Source organism: Lactuca serriola, chromosome 4 (genome assembly GCF_051521515.1).
Source record: "Lactuca serriola cultivar US96UC23 chromosome 4, Lser_US96UC23_V15, whole genome shotgun sequence".
NCBI lineage: Eukaryota > Viridiplantae > Streptophyta > Magnoliopsida > Asterales > Asteraceae > Lactuca > Lactuca serriola.
The window spans coordinates 41,089,708-41,114,875 of record NC_136411.1 but is presented as its reverse complement, the minus strand read 5'-3'; the positions used below and the strand labels follow the sequence as shown (position 1 = coordinate 41,114,875).

General features: G+C 33.4%; 1 long non-coding RNA gene across 1 annotated transcript; it reads right to left on the bottom strand.

Moving 5' to 3' along the window:
- Positions 1-796: 796 nt before the first annotated feature.
- On the bottom strand, positions 797-4,255 carry LOC145101375 (uncharacterized). The gene is made up of 6 exons (XR_013705638.1): positions 3,879-4,255; positions 3,460-3,535; positions 3,094-3,201; positions 2,901-3,028; positions 2,292-2,341; positions 797-1,338 (listed from the first exon to the last, which is right to left on the bottom strand). It is a non-coding gene; the product is annotated as an uncharacterized LOC145101375 (long non-coding RNA).
- Between the last annotated feature and the right edge of the window lie 20,913 nt (positions 4,256-25,168).

The following is a 25,168-nucleotide window of genomic DNA, read 5'->3' as shown; positions in this document are numbered from 1 at the left end:
CACAAGCTGTTCTCGTTCTTTTTGAACAAGCAACCATTTTTTTGTTTTTTTATTTTTATTTTTATTTTAAATGACTCAACAAGATCGTGAGAGAAACTACTAGCCAAAGCTAAAAACAAAGTTCAAGACATTGCATAAGTTTTTAAGTCAATCTATCCAACTAATCTTTCCTCATCGATGCATCTGTAAATAAGATATTATTAGATAGCATCCAAAGAATCCAAAGAATTACCTTCTCATTGATTTAGTTATAAAATTTATGAATTTTGTAGAATGCAATGCATTTATATTGTTAAATTTGTAATAAAACAAAACTTTTACGTAAAAATATGAAATACTAAATGTTGTACTTGTGAAAATAATGTTTATTAAAACTAGAGGGATGACCCTTGCTTCGCAAGGGGTGGATTGATGCAGATGAACCATCGGGGATCCTATATCCTCAATCCACATTATTTGTTACAATGGATGAAAGTCTAATTTTTCCCTTGACAGATTATAGTCAAGGAACTTAGAAGATGCAAAAAGAAAATCTAAACCCGGATAGTGATGCATGTAGTATAATTAACATAACATTATATGTTTTGAAGCAATAGAAAGCCAATGAGATGATCAATACAACAAGTTGAAACAGATTAGTTAATTTGTTAAAAATAGTCATTTTGGACATCAACATGTAAATGAAAAATGACCCGCAGTTTAGTCAAAATCTGCACAGATCAATCCATTCGAGTTCATCTTCATTCTCCTCTTCACTTTAAACATAAAAGTACTTAACATGGGAACATGAAATAAATAATTGAAGGCCTGTTGTTATGCTGTTATTATCTCTGTAAAAAAATGTCAAAATCGGTCAAATGGAGTTCAAACCAAGTTCTTGTGACATTAGCTCCGGTAATGTTTCTAACTTGGGGAAAGATTCATAGCCTAGACCAGTTCCATTTAACAAAGCTAAGGATAAAACCCTATCTACAAATACATCAGTCAGTTTGCAAGCTATCATATCACCTGTATGAATGTATCAATTCTAAATTTATAATAGTGGTTATAATTATTATAAATGTACCGAGCATGGTAACTGATATTGAAACAAAATACAAGTAATAGAAATTTATGAGTCATTAGGAACCCTTTAGAATTTTCAATCCAGTGATTATTTTAGCTTCACTTATGTGTATCTGCATCATCCATATATAGGCCTATAGGGGCAAATTTGTTTCCAAACTCTCAAGTTTATAACTCCTTATTGCATTATTTTTGGTCATTGGCCCATTATAATCATCATTGCATCTCCCTCGGTTTCCTTTGACCACCATCATGAAGCATCCCCTTGACCCTCTAAAAAAATCAGAAAAAAAGACATTATTCTTAGGTGGAATCCAAACTACATTGTTTTTTGTGGAATTTTGGGTGATATTTAAAAATCTCTTTATTTTTCACAAATATATGAACAGATACGGAACTGCAATTGAACTACTAAGCACAAAAGAACATCAAAATAGACTCTCGGATTTGTTTCAATTTCCACCAAAATCCACAAAACAAACATGCCCTAAGTGAAATCAACAAAAGTAATAAAAATCCAAGAAAGGAATGATGAATGTAAGTTATAGCAGAATTGTTTGAGAGATCATCGATTTACTCTCCTTAACGTTCCTCCCCAATTAGTGGTGGAGGAGAGCTCCTGACTCAGTGGAGAAAGGCCGTTTTATTGCCAACAAAAAATAATCAAGAATCAATGTTTAAAATCAAAGGGGAAGGTCATGGAAGCTTCTAAAAGTGTTTACCAATGTAGAGCCTTCCAATTAATCTTGTGTCACCAATGGAGGTTTGTACCACATGAAACTGATTTTTAAATAAACCCTAAACATATTAACATAGCTTCACTTTTCTGTTAGCTTTCTAAAAAGATGACCAAGTTGAACATTTTCGGGTGTGGACTGATCTTGAAACTGATTTTTAAATAAACCGTAAACATTAACATATAACCAAGAATTATATTCCAAAAGGGAAATGATGAACAATGGCAATGAAAATATGTTAATTTTAGCATTAAGAATTGTATCTAAATACCCATCTGAAAACCTATCGTGAAAATTTAAAACGAAACCAATTTAGATCGTGGTTTAGTGGCATTTAAGTTTGTCATATGATAATGTAAAGAAAGATCATCATTTTCACATTTTCTGTGACTAATTTGGGTAAGATTCCAATTGTTCATGTGGAATAGTATCTATTATTAGTGATGATGGGGATAAAATAATGAAAATAAAGAAAGAATAGTGAATTACCATTGAAATCACTTTCAGACTCTTCATAACGTTCACCTTATAATATACACCTACAATTACAAAAAAATTATGAATAACACATTGACAATATATTACAATACAATGAAATGGATGTAATAAACAAAAGGTAAGTGAAACACCACCACCACCACCACCTGATGCATTAATCTCACTACATGTAAATTTATCCAAAGCTTCTTCCCAAGTTCCTATATCACCTTCTATCTCTCAAAGTATTTGGCATACATAAAATGTAAATGCAAAAACTTTACTTTTGTAAATTTGCATAAAATTTTGAGGAGTTCAAGGGTTTGAAACAAAAAACATGACGTCATTCACATGACTCAACAAAAAAAAGGAAAACAATAGACATCTTGTTCTTGGAAATTTACTTGTACTTGTGGAGTTCATAAATAAGCATCATGCAGACCTGAAAACAAATCCATCAGGTCTGCACATTATGTTATAATAATAAGTTGATTGATAATCAAAATAATTCTATGCCATATAACCATATATAGAGCTCATCGCCCATAAACCATGTGCTTCTTAATTAATATATACTATATAACTTACAAACCAACGAAGGATAAAGGATTAAAGGCGTACCTTTTAGAAACCCAATTGTCCTCTCGAAAATCAAGCACATAGCTTACTTCCTTGTTGATAGCGTTTCACATTCTGACACATAGCTTACTTCCTTGTTGATAGGGTTTCACATTCTCCGCTACAGATTCCTGACAAAAAAAATGAACAAAATGTGGAACAAAAGTTGCTATAAAAAACGTTCAACAAAGATTACCTTCAAATCGAAACCAAGAGAATCTGAACTCCATGTATTCGTTGTTAAAATAGAGCATCGTTGGTAATGGTCATCAGTTGGTGTTAAGTAGCAATCCTATGGAAAATCCTGGTATTAATGAACACTCGATGGTAAGTGGCTAGCGAAATTTTTAGTGTTGGATTCTAAGCATTTTAACAAACAGTTGGTGGGCGAGCAAAATAACTCTAGTTAATTTACCTCATCAATCCATAGGAATCGTTTTTTATTAAAATAAGTTGTTGTCTCCTTTTGTGGCAGTAAAATATAAACAAAAGAGGCAAAGAGATTTAGGTATGTGCATCTGATAACACAAAGAAATGAAAGAGAGAAAGATAGAGGAAGTACCATTATAATCAAGGTTGCATCCCCTGATGATGTTTCTTTTAACCACCATCATGAAGTATCGTGTTGATTCCCTCACCTTCATGAAATAAATCATAACCAAAGTTTAAGATCAATAAAATTTTATGAGGAATTTTAGTTTATGTGAGCCGATTGTATGATTTGTAAGCCACTCGAATTAGAAACAAATTCGGAATAAATACATCCATATCTGATCAATTGTGAGAAACCAATGAAAGGAACAAGTTGACATGGTATTCGATCCCTTTTGTAGGATCCTTTGCTTCTTTTGCCTTCTCACAATTTCCAAACATTGAATAAGCATCAACCGGATCATGAATGAAAATATAGAAACATGTTGAATATCTTTGAAATTCGAATAACGTAAACCCTAGAAACGTGAAGAAGATATAAAACGATACCTCCAGAACTCATCAAGGGACTTGCTTGTACTTATCAAAGGGAGTGTCGAAGCAAAACGTCCAACAATGGTCGACCGGATATCCGCACTGCCACCGACAATGTCTCCCTCTTCCAGTTGGTCATCTTCTACACCATGCTCAACAGAAGGGGAGAGGGGAGGTAGGTGAGAGGAGAAATTCTTCATAAGATGCAGAAGTGAAGAAATCGGGTGGAGATAAGAGATAAAAGGAAGGAAGTAGGTGAGTCGGTGACGATCGAATTACAACAATCCAATACGAAAACGGTGAACAAATTCGTTGAGAAACACGTGTACATAAACTTTGTAGAAAAGATCAGTTCCTGCGAAGACAAACTAAGCCAAAATATAAGACATCAGTATAAACCAATGACGATTTCTGCCAAAAAAAAAAAAAAAACACATACTTCACTATTCCTAACTTGATATATATATATATATATATATATATATATATATATATATATATATATATATATATATATATATATATATATATATATATATATATATATATATATATATTAGATTATAGCCCGCGTTAAATGCGGGAAACGTATAAAAAAACATATAATCGTTTATAGATATTGTATAATGATTATAAAAAAATATATGGTTATTGGTATTATTGAAATGTGTAGATAATACATTGAAAACGATAAATATATATATAATCATTGAAAGATCTCTTTGTAGACATTATTTTTTGTTTTATTAGTTGAACGACTTTCCTCGTGTCATATAGTTATGATATTTATATATTTATAAGCATTTTAATTAGACGTTCATTGCATAATAATGTTACATAATTTAAATATATATATTGACAACCAATATATCGTTTTTTCTATTGCATTAAATATTGACAACTATTTCATTTATTCAAATAAAGTTATGTAATATAATTTATAAAATGTTAAATGTTATATAAATTTAATTTTAGTATATCATCAATGGAGATTCTTTTCTAAATCATGATTGGTTTATTTTAAATTGATTACAGATATAAATGCTAGCTTTTATGTTTGTTCTTATTTATTTGGTGTTCGCAAGAACTTTGCATTAGTTTTGGCGCAACTTTGAATAATCTTAGTATATCATCAATGTAATTTGATATATCTTTCAATTATATGAAATATCAAATAATGAGATTTCATTACTATTGTGATAATTTAGTTTATATATTGTATTTTTACTAATCTTAACGGTCTTATTTTTTCTAATAACCGTAACGCTTTTACTAAATGTACTTTTCACAAATCTCCTAATATCTTATAATTTTTATCTTACTTTATAATTTTTCATAACTATGCTATTTTCAAGATTGACTGCTTTAATAGTGTTTTTTTTAAGTCTATTCAATTTTATATTTCATTGTACAACATCATCGTTTGTATGTATTCTGAAATTTCACTTTAAAAATGCTTAATGTTTACACATTGATATTAATTTTTTAATAAACTCATGTAATAATTATGGAATATATATCTCATTTTAATTAACATTCACTTCCTTTATTATATCAAATTCCTCATTAAACGGATATACTTTTGGAAAATAATAATTATAATAGGTCAGCATTATCTAAGACGTAAATGTTTGATATATTTTTGGAGAAAAAAAATCAGGATCATTAAAAAAAATTATATAAAGAAAATACAAATTTAAATTTGTTGAAATTATGGATGAAATTACTGGCGAAAATTTATTTTGGAGGGAGCTGTATTTTGTAAGGTATAATAATATTACAAAATTTGAAATATCTATATTTGTTGTGTAAATTAATAAATTTTATTGTTACTATACAAAGATAAAAAAGTAGGTTGATATGATATACAAAAATATAATAATTTCAATGATATTTTAAAGTCATGCCAAAATTAACCGGATTCTTATGACATAAAATTTAAAAAAAAAATCATAATCACCTCTAATATATAAAAGTAACATTTTCGTAATTAATGTTAGTTCCCAAGATAGTTAATTTTTGTTTTGTTAAAAGGTACCTAATATCTTTTCATGTTTATTTGAAAAGTTTTAGAAAAGTAGTTAATTGATTTCATATAATTTGTGACAAAGAAAATCGAAATATATGAATAAATACATTTGATATAAGAACAAAAAATAATTGAAAAAATATAAAAAGCGAAAGAAGGTAATGACCTTCTAGCGCACAAGAGCGAAAGTTTATAGCAGAGAATGATGATGAAAGTTATAAGCAATATTAACGATGTTGTAGGAGAAGGTTTGAAGAAAAGAAACGATTGAAAATAAATGTGAGTCGCGGATTCAATGATGAATCGTATATGTATGTGATAATTTGAATATGATTTTTCGGTATTAATGATTTCCTAATAAAAAAGATTTTATATTAATGGTTTACTAATATAAACGGATTTATATTAATGGCTGATATTAAGCCCTTGATTGAAATGATTTGTTAGTAATATGTTTTTAAAATTGACCATATTAAAATCTTCATAACTGAAAATTCAAGATGTAAAATATGGAAAACTTTTATTGAAATTAAATACATTCAATTTCAACATTGATGATTGGAAAGCATTTATTAGAATTAAATATGATTTCCACCCTTAGATCAAATTGATGACATCATCTTCTCCAAATAGAATTCAAACGTTTAATTATAGAATCTTTAAATTTACCAATTACATTTCAAACATAATTACATTAAATTATAGATCTTTAATTATAGAATCTATTCATATTTAATTACAGAATCTATTCATACTTTCTAAAATATATTTCACAATTCGGGCACAATTACATTTAATTATAGAATCTTTAAAATTAGTAATTATATTATTAATTGAAGCATATCATTGTATTTATATATGAGACATCGGTTTCTCCATAAATCTAGCCAAAAACATGAATAGCCGCCCCCATCTTTCTCCTCTATTTTTTCTCTTAAACTAGAATTCCCTAATCCTCTTCTTCCTCATGTTAATGGTTGTGCTTCAATTGATGCTTTGTGTGTTTTATAACAGAATGTAGCACCATAAGGTGGTTCATTTTTGCTCATGTATTCTTAGAATTTGCGTATTGTCTCTTCCTTTCATCTCCAATTATCACACCTCTGTTTCGGCTTCACACAAATCCCTACAAACTGAAGCAAGCATCTCCTTCAAGACATCTTTTGACGATCTATGTCATCATTAGCCCTAATTAATATTGTTCATCATTTAATTCCATTATTTATAGTTTTTGGCTTCAAAATTCAAATCTGATTAGTTTTTTCTTTTTAAAAAAACTCATTAAATAAGCATATCAATAATTATGTTATCTTTAATATATATTAAAAAAAATCTTATGATATCATCTGAAACAATCTGGGTCAGTGATTGTATTTCAATCTTATGTTTTCCACCATTAGATCAAATTGGTGACATCTACTTTTCCAAATGGAATGTATTTAATTCCAATAAAAGTTTTTCAATTGTCAAACAAAATTAGCTTAAATCCATTGAAATAGAATGTATTTAATTTTAATTAAAAAAATTTCATATTTTAAATCTTGAATTTTTGGTTATAAAGGTTTGAAAATAGTCAACTTTAAAAACATATTACTGAAAATCATTTCAATTAAGGCATTAAATATCAACCATTAATATAAATCCGTTTATATTAGCAAGCCATTAATATAAAATCCATTTTATTAGGAAACCATACTAAAAAATCAGATTCAAATTATCACATACATATACAATTCATCATTGAATTTGCGGCTTACATTTATTTTCGATCGTTGCTTTTCTTCAAACTTTCTCCTACAACATCATTCTTATTGTTTATCACTTCCATCATTATTCTCTACTTCAAACCTTTATTGTTGTGCACTAGAAGGTCAGTACCTTCTTTTGTTTTTTTTATATTTTTTTTCGATCTTTGTTCCTGTATCAAATATATGTATTCATATAGATTTTGATATTCTTTGTCACAACTTACATGAAACCGATTAACTACTTTTCTGGAACTTTTTAAAGAAATAGGAAAATATATTACGTACCTTTAATCTAGAGATAAAAGGAAGGAAGTAGGTGAGTCGGTGACGATCAAATTACAACAATCCAATACGAAAACGGTGAACAAATTCGTTGAGAAACACGTGTACATAAACTTTGTAGAAAAGATCAGTTCCTGCGAAGACAAACTAAGCCAAAATATAAGACATCAGTATAAACCAATGACGATTTCTGCCAAAAAAAAACACATACTTCACTATTCCTAACTTGATATATATATATATATATATATATATATATATATATATATATATATATATATATATATATATATATATATATATATATATATATATGGAAGGGTTATTTGGAAAACAAAAAACCCTAAAAATCATAAAAATGCATAAAAAATACTTAGAGATTACAAAACTTTTTTTTAATTTTTTTATAAAAAAAATCGCAGGTTTTTTAATAAATTCGCTGAAAAAAAAATAAAAAATCAATTTTAAAAAAATATATTTTTTTTCAAAATAAAAAATCAATTTTAAAAAAAATATATTTTTTTTTCAAAAAAAAATTAGCGAATTTATTTAAAAATATGCGATTTTTTCATAAAAAAATTCAAAAAAAAAGTTTTGTGAGATCTAAGTATTTTTTTTATGTATTTTTATGATTTTTAGGGGTTTTTTAGGGTTTTTTGTTTTCCATAGAACCTCAACCTATATATATATATATATATATATATATATATATATATATATATATATATATATATATATATATATATAATTTTCTCAAATAATACATTTTTAAAACCAAAAAAACAGAAATATTATATTTATAATGTTGTACTCTTATTTTTCTAATGTAGAATTGTATTTTTAAATTTTTTTATTTTTTAAAATGTACCAATGTCGAGAAAGAATAAACCAAGAAACACTAATAATATTTTGTGGGGATAATGACTTAAAAGGGTAATATATTTTTCGATTTGTACACATTTAGTCACTGAGTTTTTTTTTTTCGTCCACATTTAGCTCTTCAACTTGTTAAACTGTATACATTTAGTTCTTATGACCGGCTACTCCAGGTTAGCCGGTAAAAATGACTTAATAGGGTAATATATTTCTCACTTTGTACACATTTAGTCCTTAATATTTTTGTACATATTTAGTCCTTAATATATTTTTTTGTTGCAAAATAAGTCATTTTTGTTTTTGTATTAATTCACTATTTATGAATGATTTCTATAGGTTTTTCTCACGACATCTTATGATCCTTCTCTCACTATCACATATACCCCAACAACCAATTATGGAACAGAAGAAAGTAATAAGGGGTAACAACATACAACTTACCCAAAAACCATAAAATAGACAAACTATCTCATCAACATCCTTCCTTTAAGCTCTCCTTTCCCCAACATAACAGGTATCATACTCTTCCAATATAAGATATGTTAGAAGTAATATTATAATGATAACAGTAGTATTTGCTCTTGAACATGCAAAAACAACATATTGTTAATCAAAACCACATCCCTCCTAATAAAACCATTAATTCTTTGGATTAAACCGTCAAAAACACAATACTCATATGTTAACCAAATCAACTAAAAAACTACAGAAATGATTTTACACTACACATGTTTTTCAATACCATACATGTTGAATACTTTTTCTTTTTTGTATTTCAATTTAATCTCCAATTTTGTCATATTTGTTTATAGTTTAAGTTGAATTTAAGCTAAATTTCTTTGTAGATTAAGCTTGTATTCACAAAATATGGAAGATAAATCATTAAAATAAATTTATTTTTAGTTTTGAATATATACGACCAACAATAATCTCCTAATTTTTAGCATTTTCGATTTTCAAAATTGAAGAGTTATTTTCGATGAAAATTTTCAAAGTACCTGATCTTTTCAAATATACCGGTCTTCATTTCCGTTTTCCGGAGAACGTCTTTAGGCTATCATTTTCAAACAGAAATATTCCTGCATATTGCATATTGAACATGTAAGTGATTATATGTAAATATTCAAATTTTCTTACAATAATGAAGAAATATGAACAATAGATGGAGATATGTGTTGAATCTTAGCATCGTAGTTGGATTAACACTTCAAATTTCACTACCTTGGTTCTGATTTGTAATCGAAACCAACAAAAGGTGTTTAATCTAAGATGTTTGAAATAGAATCCGTTTAATTTACCTGCATCTGATTTTTAATCGATGGAGGCGGAGATTGAGTTTTCTTTGAAAAATAGAGAACAAGCGATGGTATGTTGTGTGCCGGACAAGTGAATTCGGCTCAGGATTAAAGTAATGCGGTCTCTGCATAGACATTTGGGGTGTAGGGTTAATGCAAGAAATTGGGTTGTTGGTAGCTACTCTGTGTCGATCACTCTAATTTAAAATTTCATATAAAAAGAAAAACATCATTTTATATATTATGGTTATAAGTGAATTCAATTTATAAATATATGAACATGTTTAAATTTATTCCTAAACAACAATACAAATATTGTCAAACCATATTAAATATTTTGCATAATCATACATTATAAAAAGACAAATAATATAAATATGTAAATTAATATTTGTTTCGAAATAATTGACTACTCACAATGATTTATAGCTATAATTTATTTGTTATTTCGTTATTATTCAATTTGTGAATTGAAGCGTATTCGAATTACAAGAGCTACCAATCTTCCGTAACCGTTACTTTGAGACTATTAATTTTATTTTTAACTTTAATATATTCTTTTTCATTATTTATCAAACAAGAAAAGGGATGTCACGGACACTACAAAGAGTTGAAAAAATAAAAACTTATATTTGAATAATAGAAAATTCAAGAAAGACTATAACGCATCGTTGTCTCAATGTATACGTACTGCATATGTTCTTCATTTTAGTTGGTACCGTAATTTTGTTACTTTATGTTATAATATGTTTGTTTCTCAAGGATCATGTATTTACACGTAGGTAGTTATATGTTGTTTTATCCATAGTTTAAAGTAAAATCGGATTAAAATTGTTAATTTTAGATAAGGAATATAGTTTCAACCAACCATTAAATCAGTATGAACTTACCCACAACACATCTATATTTATTATTTTTACGATCATTCTCAATAATTACCTTTTAATTTAATTAAAATTATTTTTACCAATTTCACCCGTGGTGCCCACGGGTTATAACCTAGTGTGTGTGTGTATATATATATATATATATATATATATATATATATATATATATATATATATATATATATATATATATATATATATGGGTTCAATGGAAAATGCATAAAATAAAAAAAGCCCTAGAAACCTTAAAAGTACATAAAAAATATCTTGAGATGTCTATTTTTTTATATTACAAATTTAAAATCGCAACTTTTTATACTGTTGGGTTCGAATAGTTGTTGTGATGTGTCAAAGTCTATTGTAGCTTGATATGATTCAAAGTATGTAATGCAGTGTTCATTGTATGTATTTCATAAGGGAACTTTTTTATGTCGAAGCGTATTAGATTTAGCCCTTATGTACTTTTTGCTTACTTCTGTCATTCCTATAAATAGGGATAGGTACTAGGGGTAGATAACTTTTGGCACTTGATGTTCTTAATCTAACAACTCTCTTGTATCTTTCATAAGTATAATTGAGCCATCCACATTATATTTACTTCTTGTGTTCTAAATTCAATTCAAACTCTGATTTCATTTCGTTTACTCGATCAATACAAACTACATTTGGTATCAGAGCAGGATTCTTACAGTTGATTTTACATTTTCTCAAGTTCTAAAAAGTTTTTGAATCTCTTTTCAGATTCAAAATATTCTGCACTTTTGATTCTGAAAATCTTTTCAGATCATCTGTATTGATTCGATTCTGCTTTTAGTTTGTTAAATCGAGTGTTTTGTGTTTGATTTCTGAAAGATTCATTCCTCAGATTCCAATTTTTGAAGCTTTTCATTTTTCAAGTCCGTACAACAATGACGAACTTCAATATAAACACGATGAATGGATTTTCTCATCTTCTTGGTTCTTCAACCAAAATTCCTATGTGGATTCCTGGGTACTATGATCAATGGACTGATAGGATGGAAGATTATCTGATTGGGATCAATGAAGATCTATGGCTATGTGTCAAGAGTGGAAACTTTCGTCATTCGATGCTTGGTGAAATCATAAATGTTGGTTCATCTGCAGATGTTACTGCTCAAACTGAAAAATACAAAGCAAATGATAAACGATGTTTGAGAGAACTATGCGGTGCTTTTCCACCGGTAGTATACAACTATGTTCGTGGTTGCAAATCTGCTAAAAAATTTAGGATACTTTGAAAAATAAGTATCAAGGGAGCAAGAAGACGAAGAAAAGTTCTGTTAACCAGTGTCTACTTGAATTAGGAGAATTCAAACATAAAGAAGGTGAGAATATTGAGCTCTACTATGATTGTCTGAATGAATTAATCTTCAGATGCAGTCGATATGGAGTCAATCGTACAACCCTTGAATTCAACTTAACTTTTTTGATGGGGCTTCGTAAAGAGTGACGCAATATCAATCTGATGATTAAGACACAAAAAAGTTTTGACAAATTTTCTCTTGGTGATCTCTATAATGTTTTGAAGGCTCATGAAAGTGAGATCAATGAAATAGCTGAAGAAACAAAAATGACTTTTGGTGGTCCTTTAGCATTGATGTCGAAGGTGACAAGTAGAGAAGTTGAGGTCGAGTTAACTGAGAATGATGGATCAGAAGATGAAGGCCTGATTGTTAATTATGATGACGAAGTGGTGACTTTTTACTCAAACAATAAAGTGAAGAAATTTTTCAAGAAGCCATTCAATTAAAAGTTTAAAGGAAAAGGAGATTTTAAGGGAAACTCTTCTACTGCTAAGGGAATGAGAGAGAAGACGAAGATGGAAAAGAAATATAACAAGTATGAGGTAGCGAAGCCAGAGAAGAAATTGAAAGGTGATTATGGGTTTGATTGCCATTGTTAATGGTGCGAACCATATGGCAAGTGATTGCATGTTGAAGAAGAGAGAATAGAAGAAAGAAAGAGTGAAGGACAAGGCTTATTATGCTGCAAAGATGGAAGAAGTCAGAACAAATACGAAAGGGATGTCTTTGGTTACAAGAGGAAATGGCGAAGGGGAATGAACGTATCAAATCTGGTCATCTGGATCAGATGATGGGGAAATGCAAAACCACACGCATGGAGCTATGTTTGCTGAGTATGAGGAGGAAAGTGAGGAAGAAGAGAAGGTGACTGGAAAATGATTCGTTACTACTGGTGTCGACAAGTCTCCAATGACTTCAAAGGTACGTACTCTTCTCAAATCCTTTGAAATTCCTTTTAGTTCATATGATGCTATCTTGTCTGACTTCGATAATACTTTATCTTGCTTTAATGACATGCTTATTTATGTTAGTAGTGACGCTGAGAAATCAAAATTCTTTCTACTATAATGTCAGAAAAGATTGGATTCGAAGCGAAGTAGAGTAGATCATTTAGAAATGGAACTTAATAATGTTACTTGTGATAGGGATGGGTTGAGAATAGACAATTGTATTTTTCTCAAACAAAGAAACATATATTGTAATTCAGCTAAGAGACTTTACGCTAAGTTGACTGATTTACATCATTCATCGGACATAAGCAAAGAACAACATAGTAAACGTTTACCTTTCTTGACTTTTGAAAAGGAAAAGATAGATTTGACTACCTGTGATTGTGAGAAAAAGATTTATGAGTTTGACAAGGTCCCGAATAACTCATATGCATATGGTATTGTTAAGATAAATGAATTTTTAGATGCAAATGATCTGGTTAATATTGTGAATAAGACCTTGACAAAAAACGAGCAAATGGAAATTTTGTAAAAGACTGAGCATTTGAAATCTGACTCTCAAAACAATTTTGTTGATATCGAAGATGATTTTGACAATATCAGTGAAATTGAGGAGGAGGAAGTTATTGATTGCTCTCAGTTATCTGTCATTAATGTCACTTCGATGGCTAAGGGTAAAGAAATCTGTGATGATTCTTTGGTTAAAGTTGGCCCTGACCAACCCTCAACATCGAAATTTCGTGACTATTATCATGTGACTATCGAAGATAGCGAAACAGATAGTGATGATGACGAAGATGTTCTGAGTGAAACAACTATTCCAAGAGCTGTTGTTGATCAAGTGTATGAGGATATAGAGAAATTCGAAAAGGTAATGAAGGAAAAAGGTCCTCATTATCTCGAATCGAACTCTGTCATTTATCCAAACTTCAAATGCATAGATGACGTTGTCTTTCCAAATCAACTGTTTGTTACCTCAAGAAATGGCGACAAAGTAAAACTGAAGATCAACAAAATTGTTGAGGACAACAAAGCAGTTTCGAAAGAAGGATTTTTATCAAATCAAAATACCTTCAAAAACAATCTTAACAAAAACTGATCCACTTTTCAAAGGCAAAAACCAGAAAGAGTTTGGGAAGTAAAGAAAGAAAAAGTCAATGATGACAAACATTCAAATGAATCAGTTTCTCGATCTCAAAACACAAAAGCTCAAATATTTTATGAACAAATTCAAAATATTTCAAAAGATGGAGGAATTTCGATGACTAAAGCAAGGAAAAAGGTTTATTGGCAAAATGTTGAGTCTCGTAAGAAACAAAAAGTTCTGTTAACAAAATCATCTGAACCGAAAAAGGTTGAACAAGTTAAGACTTCTTCTCAAAATAAGTCTTTTGTTCAGAACAAACCCGCTCAAAGAGAAAATGATTTATCAAAAAGTCATTCCAAAGTTCAAAAACCAAGTCAAAAACTATATGTTCAAAAACAAAGAAATGAATATTTTGTTAAAAACCAACAACAAAGGACTTTTGTTCCTAATCAACAAAATGCAAAGTTTTCACAAAACAATTTTCAAAGAAATGGTTTTCCACAAAATAAACAAAGAATTTTTTTCCTCAAGTTCATAATCAAAGATGATTTTCAAATGAACAACAAGTTTTTAATCAAACAAATGTCGGGTATAATAAACTTTTTCAAAACTGTTAACAACCACATGCAAAACCGACGGTTCTAAAACGCCTCTTCGATAAGCTGGAAGTCAATGATAAGAGAAATGAATCATACAAACCCAGACAACCTCACTTTTCCAACCCTGTTTTGAAACATCAAGTTGGAGCTTCGTTTTCCAAATGGAAATCTGATGTGAAGAATATTAATCACTGGCTCGAAGGCGAAGGAAAGCCTTATCAATCTGGAAATTTTTCTCAAGAGGAAATCTGGTATGCTTATGAAAGCTACTTAAATGAGTCTCAAACTGGTAGTTATTCTTCAAGGGAATCAAATTCCTCTGTTCAATATGGAAAGTTGTTCCAAAAGCGAAAGTTGAGTCACAACGAACTGTCGATGGTAAAGGGTAAGTCAATATCGACTCTAAACCATTGAATGATTTCATTTCGATACCTAAGTTTGTGGAAGTCGACTTAATCCATAGTTTGAAATCAAAAGTTCGTAATTGGGTTTTAGGATCTTCATTTCATAATTGTTGGGTCAATATTTTAGTTTATACTTTGCTTTTCTAGGAAATTGTATTTTTATGTAATATCTTATGTGTTTTCGGTCAAGTTTATGGCCAAGGGGGTGTTTACGGCCGTAAACCCTGTTTACGACCCATGTTTACCCGACCCATATTCTCATGTATATATATAGGGGTGAGGGGTGTGAGGAAAAGAGTGATGAACACCAAGGAGCTTAAGTGTGTGTATTCTAAGGTGTTCTAGAGAGAGAGAGAGAGAACAAGTGTGTGTTAGTGTGTGTGAGTCTTTGTATCCGGATCTTCATTCGTATCAATACATACAAGATTCATCATCATTTTCTTCTCTTTCTCTTCTATTTTGATCTGACATCATCCGTTTGATTGGGATTCCACACCATCAAACGGATCTGATTGATACACAAGCAAATTAGGGACTTACAATTGGTATCAGAGCTTGGTTGTATCAATCAATTTTTTCAGATCTGGAGCCGATTTGATCTTATTTTGAAAAGATTTTTGCGTTTTTGGATAGATCTCGCAAAATTAAGGGGGGTTTGTTCTTCGCGTTTTTCCTGAAAACGAGTTTTTGATTGAGTTTTGTAGCAAAAAAGGTGAAAAAACGCTTTTTTCGTCAAGAACAGCGGAAACTGGTCGCCGGCGGTTTGCGGCTCGGCGACTTGCTGCTCGACTTGGTGATCGGCTCGGCTCAGCGACATGCGCGCTTCAATAAAAATTGGAAACGGCTAGAAGGTCCCAGTGCTCGAACCTGCGACCTCCGGTTCAGCAACCCGATGCTTTACCAACTGCACCAACAACGACTTTGTTCCTTCCCTCCCATATTTTAAACTTAAAAACTCCGTAGCGCTTCCAACTTTCGTATTCTTGTCATTTTCAGCCCAAAATTGATTTTTCTTTAATTTAAAATTCCTTTTTCAAACCAAAAATTATAGTTTTTAAATTTTGACTTTTATTTTGATTTTTTACTTAAATTTTAGACTTTGACTTTTAAAATTTGACCTTTGACTTTAAAAACTTTGACTTTCTCGTTTGACTTTTAAATTTTCAAATTTAGCTTTTCGGTTTGACTTTTAAGTTTGACTTTTGAGTTTGACTTTTTAAATTTGACTTTTAAGGTTGACTTTTGAGGTTTATAGTCAAAGGGCATTTTTAAATTTAAGTTTGACTTCTAGTTGTGCTTTACGAGGGAATTGAAAAACATGAAAGAGAGTCGTCAGCAGATTTTAAGACAAAATTTCAACATGTTCGATTATATACCTGGAGAGACCCTGGAAGCTCAGTTGCAGCGATTTACCACACTCTCTACTGAGATGAATATAGCTGGGATCTTCTTGACCAAGTCTGAGATAAACAAAAAGCTGCTGAATGCACTTCCGAAATCGTGGGATATGGACGTGGCTGACATCAAGAAGACAAAAGATCTCAATCGTCTTAGTCTGGCTGATATAATTGAAGAACTTAACGCTTTGAATTGTCGAAAAACAATAAGTTCCACAAACCTCCCAGTCAATGAAGTTTCATGTTCTCAATCATGTGAAGTTCATGTTCTCAATCATGTGAAAATACAATTAAATTTCTTCGGGAACAAATTGATTTATTAAAAAAGGAAGTTGAGGACCTGAGATATAAAGGATATCAACTCAGGAAAGGACAGAAACCCCTGAAGGCTGAATTAGAAGCAAAAACCAAGCACTTTAGGAAGCTTCAGGAAGAGTATAACAACAAGTGTGAAAATTATGACTATATTAAGAGACAACTTGCTGCTGTAACTGAAGAACTTGACGCTTTAAAAATTAAGTGTGGAAAAACAGACGTTAGTTTTAAAAATTATACTGCGTCAAGTCAGATAGTCGAGTCATTATATGAAACCCAATTAAAATTCAAGGAAAATCAAAACAAGGGCCCAGGGTATGATAGTGTTCCTCCCCCTTTTAATCATAACTACACATCCATTCCTATGACACATGACGAAATTGAAAGGGAGACACATCTTCGATATGGCAAACGAGCTGGATTTATGTCAGGAGGGGTTATTAATATTGAAGATACTAATGTTGCTACTTCATGTGCAGGTAAAGTAGCAGAAGATGAGAACAAGGAGAAAACCATTGAACAAACCAACATCTCCTTGAGCTCTGAATCTGTTGCTTCGAACTCATCTACTTCTGATCAACCTATCATTGAGAAATATAGGCCACCAATTCCAGCGAAACAGAATGCCTCCTGCAATTGTGCTTGTGGGAACAACAAGAGACAAGGCAAAGATACACCACCAGGGGCAGGAAGAAACAATTTCCCAGTGAAGAAAAAGACTTGTTTTCACTGTGGAACACCTGGTCATATTGCTCGAAATTATCTAAATCATGCATATGTTCCTTACTATGCACAAGGCTGGCAGAACGCGCCAAGAGGGAGATACTCCAAAAGAAACCCCTCAAGGTCACGTTCAGACCATGATGACTGGAACGCGCAGAAGGCCAAGAATCAAACCCACAAGACCAAGAATCAAAATCCCAAGGGCAAGAAGGAAATGCCTTACAAGAAGCCAATTCCAAGAGATGCTCCAGTGAAACAAAGACCGACTAAGTCAAAGTCATCTCGGCAGTCGGCTTCAAGTTCCAAATCAAGTGCCGAGGCACCCATTGGACCGAACAAGAAATGGGTTAAACCCGAATATAGATGGGTACCAAAGGTGAAAACTCCTAAATCTTCTAATGACTCTAATATTTCATCGTCTTCTGTTTGTGATAAACAGGATGTGTCATGGGAGAAAGTACCGTGTAAGGATCACAAAGGTCAACCCAATTTTAAAATGGATTGGGTTCCAAAGACCAACTAATCCCGCTCTATGTTGGAGCAGCTATGGAGGCATATCATCAGACTTCGGTTTGTTGGTAGTGGCTATTCCAGGCACATGATAGGAGACATCTCTCAACTGTACAACATTCAGACCTTTGTTGAGAGTATGTGTCCTTTTGCGGGAAAGGAAGAAAGGAAGAGATCACTCATGGGGTTTGTGCTTAATGACATGAAGAATTTTCGGATCTGTTCTGAGTTTACGCGTGCTGTTCTCAGACCTTCTGGATGCAGATTCAATCGGTGAATTACGGTTTGCGTTTTCTTCTCTATACTCCTGAATTTTTCTTAAGCTGATTCGCTTTAAAGACTAATTTTTGTTTTAGGATAGTTTAAATTTGCGCATTTACTTTCGTTTCTCTCCTATGCACAGATTTAGGGGGAGAAATAAAAACAAAACAAAAATTAGAAAATTTTCAAAAATCCAAAAACATCAGAAAATCAGAAAATAAAAAATATATTGGTTATGAAATGTGTTTGAGGGAGATGTTTTGGGAAGTGATATTATCAAGTGATAACAGGCAACCTGAGTCTGTGTAACGTACCCGAAGTTGAAGGGTTTATGCTCTGGTTTGATGCGTCAGTAGGCACGAAATTTTTAAATGGACTTGACTAGGCAGAGTTGAACTTAGGAAATTTATAGACTTCACAAATCTTGACCTAGTTAGATCCGTTCAGCCTGACAATACGATGCTCGGATAGGTTGAGCAGGGAGATATATATGGGAATCTACTCGTCACATTAATTAAACCTGTACTTGGAACCGTGGTTTAACTTTTCCTCGATGTGCGGATTCTGTCCTTAATTTCGGTTAGATGGGGCGACTAGTAAATTCTGATAAATCAGGTCTGTAGAATATCATTTTCTTTCTTTTCGTCTGTTAGTCATATGTTGTCTCCTTTGCGTGACTTCCAATCCGACCTGGTACACAACATATGCAACTCTATTTCTCTGCATGTTATATATGTGAAATACTTCTTATCTGTTAGCCATATGTTGTCTCCTTTGCGTGACTTCTAATCCGACCTGGTACACAACATATGCAACCTTCTTCTTCTCAACCCCTCCGAAGTAATAAGTAATAGAATTCTAAATCTATCCTCTCTCTGAATGGTTGTCTGCTCACCCGGTGTAAGAAGTACTCTGGAAGTTTTTGATGGCTGGGGCATATCAGGAAGCAGGAAACACGTTCCAGTACACTTAAAATTGAACTCATACAGATTGTCTATAGATCTCGCTGCTCAATTTAGGTGGATAACAATATCCCTGTTCGTCGTCAGATGAATGGTCCTTAAGATATAGTATCTAAGAAATTAGGATCAGATATAATTTTTAGGTACTTAAGTTCACTTTGTCTTGTAACAAGTAGTGTGTCCTAAATCTGTCACAACTTTTTGTGTTTAAGTGGACAACAATACCGACGATCGACCAGACAAAGATGTGAATATGAAAGGTACCGACAAGTGGATAAAGGCTGTCTAAAAACTTTGATCCCAAATCACTCTTAAAGTTAGATATCATTTTTATTTTTGTTAAATTTGTCATAGTTTCTTCTAATTTAAATATTAGGGGAGAATTAAAAAAAATTAAAAATAATGAAAAAAGAATTAAAAAAAATCAAAATCAAAGAAAAATCAGAAAAATTAAAAATCCAAAAATAGTGTTATTTCTATTTTATTTCTTGTTCAGAAAAATAAAAAAAAATCCAAAAATATTTTTGTTTATGTTTTAGTTTGTGTGCTAAGTTTTCTTTTAGTTTTGTTTTGTCTTGAAAAGTGATTTCAGGTATAGATAAGACTCATGGAGTTTGTGTTGAAGATTTCTGAGCCAAAGCCTCGTCCGTGAGCATCGAAGAATTCGCGTTCGAAGGAGCAAAGAATGAAGATTATTCTTTCAACATTCATTCTTTCAACCCAAGAAGCAAGGTGAAGCTGAAATTGAAGATTATGTGTCAGATTGCATTGAAGTCTCCTCAATCAGTCTACTGCTATCTTAAACCTGCTGAAGTGATCTAGAAGTTCAGTTCTCTCTGAAGATTCTCAAGCTGAAAGCGCTATCTTTCAATAATCAGTACATCAAGCCTCCTCACCCAATGTGTGTTCAATGCCAAAACTCTAAAGAAATGCCCAACTGCTCAAGATGAAGTCATTCATAGAAGATTCATATATTCATCCTGATGCTGTGAAGAATTTGAAGATAATGCTGAAGCCAAGTTCCCAATGAAGATTATCAAGAAAGCCAGCTACTTTTTAGGGGGAGCTTGTTGGGTCATTTAAGAAAAGAAAAGAAAGCTATAAACCAAGGGGGAGATTGTTGGGTCAATATTTTAGTTTATACTTTGCTTTTCTAGGAAATTGTATTTTTATGTAATATCTTATGTGTTTTCGGTCAAGTTTATGGCCAAGGGGGTGTTTACGGCCGTAAACCCTATTTACGACCCATGTTTACCCGACCCATATTCTCATGTATATATATAGGGGTGAGGGGTGTGAGGAAAAGAGTGATGAACACCAAGGAGCTTAAGTGTGTGTATTCTAAGGTGTTCTAGAGAGAGAGAACAAGTGTGTGTTAGTGTGTGTGAGTCTTTGTATCCAGATCTTCATTCGTATCAATACATAAAAGATTCATCATCATCTTCTTCTCTTTCTCTTCTATTTTGATCTGACATCATCCGTTTGATTGGGATTCCGCACCATCAAATGGATCTGATTGATACACAAGCAAATTAGGGACTTACAATAATGCGTTTCAATCTAATCACCAAGGACCCAAAAAGCCTCGCGGACCTAAATTTTTCCATTGATGGCAGGTTTTATGTGACGAGCAATATGATGAACATTGATACATTGATAGTGGTTGCTCACGTCTGGAAGGAAATTTTGCGAGATTATCGAAGACTGGAAAATGCTGGTGTGGTGAAGTTTGGGAATAACAATAAATGCTGTAAAACTCTAAATTTTCAAATTTTAAAACTCCAAACAACCATAGTTTAATATTTATCAAGCCAATTTAAAATTTTCCCAAACACAAAACATTAGAAATTATTTGTTAAATATCCAAGAATCCTCATAAACACAAATCATCAAGCTGGTGTGTACAATCATGCCGACGCCTCCCCGCGATCTTGAGATGTACCTGAAACACATTTCACACAAACACTGTAAGCACAAAGCTTAGTGAGTTCCCCAAAATACCACACATACAAATAATTAGCCTCTCATAGTTATATCTCGATAAGGACCCTCCGGTTATATGTCTCAGCGAAGACCCTCCGGACTCACGGCTCATTATGGACCCTCTGGTCCTGTGTCTCGGTGAAGACCCTCCGCTCTCACTACTCGGTATGGACCCTCCAATCATAAGTCTATATATATATATATACACACACACACACACACACACAAAGTAATATAACAACATAATTCACAAAGACATAATGCATTATATCACATATCTCAGTATAAGCAAATAAGACCCTCCGATCGCACAGTAATTACCGCTCAGGTAAGTATAGTGAGAAGACTATCCTCGAAAAGTAAAGCAAGTATATCCTGCACCGAACTGCCAGTCTAGACTCCGCCTAATATATATTGCATATATCTCTAATTAATAATTGATATTACAACCTCCAAATTTGTTAGGCTAGGCTTCTCTACTAATCTAAGAAGGGTAAAAGACCATTTTACCCCTCCATGGCCTCCAAAGTCCACAACTTGACCAAAATCCTAAAAGTCAACAGAAGTCAACACCCAGCGTGTAGGATGGGCGTACAACCCTCTACGATGGGCGTATAACTGCTCATGCATGCATCGGGGGTGGCTTAGCGTTATGCTGTGCGTAGCTGGGAGTATGCTCAGAGTATGTCCCATACTCACTTTTCTCACTCTCATGGTCTTAATCCGTTAAGACCATAACTACAATCTTAGATCTGGGCTAAATAAAGTCTATTACTTCACAAAGTTGGTGACTTTAAGCCTTAGCATGGCTCGACAAGTCTAAAAGTCATAAACTCTCATCCTTTACTCACAAAAGTTATCATATCTCATGCATGGAGAGATCTTGACGACCAAGATCTCATTTTTATGAATCCAAATGACTAGAAACCCTAAAAATGGAGTTCATCAAACTCATAAAGCTTCAAGCTTGGGACATAAAACCCTACAAATGGACCAAAACATGAACTAATCAAAACAAAGAGAAAAATTTGAGCTTGATACTTCTAAATGATGCACCAACCACATGGAAACTTAGATCCAAAGCTTGGACAACAACTCTTCTTCTTTCAAAGCTCATTCTTCACAAAAAAAACCCAAGATATCACTTAATAAGCTTCCAATGCTCACACAAGCTATGAAAACAGGATTTAGGGTTTGGGGGTAGTTGAAGGCTGGAAATGAGGCCATCATGTTCCTTAAATAGAGACACACAAAACAATTAGGGTTTACACTCTGATCCTAGTACGCCCAACGTATCCTCTGGTACGCCCCGTGTACTAGGTGGCCTCCATGTCCATAATACGCACATGAGTACGCTGAGCGTACACATGCGTACGCCCCGCGTACTCATCTGCCACCTTTTTCTCAATTAAGGGCTAGTTTTGACAATTCAATAAAAGTAAGGGTCATCAATACATACCTTATCTAAGGATGTTACAAATCTCCCCCACTAGGATCAGATTTCGCCCTCGAAGTTATCCTCCGGAAACAACACTGGGCACTGCTCGCACATCTCGGACTCTGACTCCCAAGTCCAATCTGAACCTCTACGATGTTGCCACTGAACTTGAACCAAATGCACCTCCTTGTTCCTCAAAGTCTTCATTTTCCTATCCAATATCGATACATGCCTATTAATGTAATTCAGGCGTTCATCGACCTGAATGTTCTCTAAAGGAACCACTGCCGTCTTGTCGGCTACATACTTTCTCAGCTGGGATACATGGAAAATGTTATGAGTCTGGCTCAACTCCTCAGACAGCTCTAATCGATAATCTACCTTGCCCACCCGAGCAATCGCCCTAAATGGACCAATAAATATAGGGCCCAACTTGCCCTCTTCCTGAATCATATCACCCCTTTCCATGGGGATACCTTCAGGAGAACAAAGTCACCGACCTAAAACTCTAGCTCGAAACGCCTTCGATCTGCGTAACTCTTCTGACGACTCTGGTCCGTCAAGAACCTCTGTCTAACATGATGGATTTTCTCTGTCGTCTTGAGAACTATCTCGGTGCTCCTCATCACTCTATGTCTGACCTCCCCCCCAACGGATAGGAGTCCGACATCTCCTCCCATATAAGAGCTCGAAGGGAGACATCCCAATGATGGAGTGGTGGCTATTGCTGTACAAAAACTCATCCAAGGGAAGATAAGAATCCCAACTCCCACCAAAGTCCATAACACAAGCGTGTAGCATATCCTCAAGCGTCTGAATCGTTCGCTCGCTCTGCCCTTCTGTCTGTGGATGATATGCGATGCTAAAATATAGCTGGGTACTCAACTCCTCATGATATTTTTTCCAGAACCTGGAAGTAAAGTGCACATCACGATCTGACACTATCGATGTCAGCACTCCATGCCGAGCCACTACCTCTCGAACGTAGACCTCATCCAGTTTCTCCGCATAAGAGTTCTCAGTTATAGCCAGGAAGTGATCACTCTTTGTCAATCGGTCTACAATCACCCAGATCGTGTCAACACCCCTCATAGTCCTTCGCAATTTTGCAATAAAATCCATGGTGATCTGTTCCCACTTCCATAGGGGAATCTACAGAGGCTGTAACTGGCCATGAGGACAATGGTGTTCTGCCTTGAACTTGTGACAGGTCAAACATCTCTTGACAACCCATGTCATATCTCGTTTCTTACAGGGCCACCAATAATCATTTTTCAAATCCAAATACATCTTAGTGGCCCCAAGATGGATGGAAAACCTCGAATAATTCTTGCTGCTCAGGTCCCCAAGCAAAAACAACTCCCATCTTGGTCAATTTGGTGAAAGGGACATTAATCTTGGGGAAATCCCTGATAAATCTCCGATAATAACCTGCCAGGCCAAGAAATTTTTTGATCTCGGATGGGGATCTCGGCACCTCCCACTGCATAACTGCCTCAATCTTGGCTGTGTCGACCTAAATCCCATTCTGATTAATGAGGTGTCCCAAGAATTGGACCTCCCATAACTAGAAATCACACTTGGAGAATTAGGCGTAAAGCCTCTCCCTCCTCAACACTCCAAGAATCTCCTGAAGATGCTCCTCGTGCTATTCCCTAGACCTCGAGTACACCAAAATATCATCAATGAATACGATCACCGATCGATCCAACATGGGCCTACACACCCGGTTCATGTGGTCCATGAACGCTGCCGGTGCGTTGGTGAGCCTGAAAGGCATCACCACAGACTCATAATGCCCATATCGAGTCTGAAAGGCCATCTTCTGGATATCCTCATCATGGATCCTCATATGATGATATCCAGATCTCAAATCAATATTGGAAAACCAAGACGCTCCCTGTAACTAATCAAATAAGTCGTCGATCCTCGACAATGGATATCGGTTCTTAACCGTCAACTTGTTCAACTCCCGGTAATCGATGCACATCCGGTGTGAACCATCATTTTTCTTGACAAAAAGAATCAACGCTCCCTACAGCGAATTACTCAGCCAAATGAAACCCTTCCCCAACAGCTCCTGAAGCTGCGAGGATAACTCCTGCATCTCGGGCAGCGCGAGACGATATGGTGCCTTGGCGATAGGCGCCGCCCTCGGAACCAAATCGATCCGAAACTCCACCTGCCTCTCAGGAGGCACACCCGAAAAATCCTTGGGGAAAACATCTAGGAAA